Source organism: Microtus ochrogaster, unplaced genomic scaffold (genome assembly GCF_000317375.1).
Source record: "Microtus ochrogaster isolate Prairie Vole_2 unplaced genomic scaffold, MicOch1.0 UNK1, whole genome shotgun sequence".
NCBI lineage: Eukaryota > Metazoa > Chordata > Mammalia > Rodentia > Cricetidae > Microtus > Microtus ochrogaster.
In genome coordinates this window covers 39,857,135-39,858,964 of record NW_004949099.1, presented here as the reverse complement: position 1 = coordinate 39,858,964, position 1,830 = coordinate 39,857,135, and the positions used below count along the sequence as shown (strand labels likewise).

The 1,830-nt window shown below is 46.7% G+C and overlaps 1 protein-coding gene across 1 annotated transcript in view; it reads left to right on the top strand.

The window, feature by feature from the left end:
* The window catches only part of Ndufa9 (NADH:ubiquinone oxidoreductase subunit A9), a 26,084-nt gene that overhangs the window by 19,708 nt on the left and 4,546 nt on the right, over positions 1 to 1,830 (top strand). The gene's annotated exons all lie outside the window — the stretch shown is intronic.

Genomic DNA, 1,830 nt, shown 5'->3' with positions numbered 1-1,830 from the left:
GTGGACACGGGGTCAGAGGAGACATAGTGACTGTACATAGTAGACAGGGACAGAGCGTGGACACGGGGTCAGAGGAGACATAGTGACTGTACATAGTAGACAGGGACAGAGTGTGGATACGGGGGACAGAGGAGAAAGCCCCAGAAGCCAGAAGACTGCCCTCACTAAACACTAGCAGAAGATGAGAAACTGCCCAATGGAGGGTTTCTAAGGCATCAAGAGAGGTTGAGAGGAAAAGTCATTTTGTTTGTTTTTCTGGCTCCGTATACCATGCTCGCTTAGAACTTGCTGTGTAGACTAGGCTGACTTTGAATTTGGAACAGTCCTCCTGCCTCTGTCTCTGGCGTGTGTACCACTGAATCACAGGTGCAGGCCACTGTATCTGGCCTTTTTAAAGGGTTTGCGTGTTTGTTTGTGGTGATGGTTCAGACCCGAGCCTCTTACCTGCTAGGCAAGCATTCCACCGTGCAACAGAGCCTCGCCTAGGAAAGGGTAGCAAGCGCGAGTGTCTGAGGAGGAGAGTGCTGCCCTTGTTCTCCAGTATCTAGAGCAGATCCCAAGGAATCAGGCAAAGGCTGGAAGATAAGGGCTCATTTTGCAAAAGTAGCACTAAAACTATTCAAAGCAAAGTTGTGGCACAGATTATAGAGGGGTATGCTGTTGATGCTGACAGCCGGCCTATCAGGGAAGGTACTGGGGGACACCAATTGTTCTGGGATTCCTTTTATGAGGTTCGAGAGGAGAAGTTTGGTTGCTAAAGAGAGTAGCTCGTGGAGTTGTTTTGATGAACAGATTCGATCATATAATCATTTTTCTGTATGTCTGTTTCCAAAATACAACTAATTTTAGTCACATGCAAGCCCAGTTTTGCATAGATATAAGATGGTAAATTGGTTCTCCTTAAAAGTTTACTTGAGGGTACAATTTTGCTTTACTGAGTATGCACCAAAACCCATTCCGACTGGATTAGTTTTCAGTCTTTGCACCCAAGTGCACTGGAAATGTATTTGAAAAGAAACTGTCCCAAGTTTGATGGTCATTAGGGAAGAAGAAACTTAATTCATTCAGAGAGGAGCATTTGGGTAGCTAGATGCAGGTAGGGGTCTAAAGTTGCTATGTCTGATGTTTGGAGAGGTGCATGCATGCAAAGGACATGCAGGTGAAGGAACTAGGCTGCCACGTGCATTACAAGAAGAGGCAGGTGTGCATAACGCAAATCTGGTTAGAGTCTGAGGTTACTGAACTATTCCCATTCCCTATGCTTGTCTGCCTCCGCACTGTGCCTGGTGCACAGAAGGGCCCCCATTAATATTTGTGGACTGGCATGCTAGTGAAGGCAGTGATGTAAAGAACCTGAGATCTCCACAAAGGAACACGGAGTCATTTGGGACCAACTTTGGTACAATGGAGGACTGTAAACCAGGAGGGGGGAGGCATTTCATGTTGCCTATGAAGGTGAGGGTGAAGTCAGGGTTGGCAGGTACAGATGGCATGGCCCACTAAGTACCTTGCATTGTCCATACGAGATCTGTTAGTGTGGACCCAGGCATGGGAGCTGCTCTTAGGAAGAGTGGCTATAAGTGGAATTTTATATACTGCTTGAGAAATTCTGAGCAGTCTTAGGGCTTCCTTTTTCATGGATTTATTTTGCAGTGAGAACATTCTTTCAAGCCTTTAGAAAGCTGGAGCTAGAGGGCCGGTAGAGTACTTGCTTAGCACATGGGAGGCCCTGAGTTTGATTCCTAGCACCCTGTACACACTCACACACACACTCACACACACTCACACATACACACACACACACACACACACACACACACACACACACAC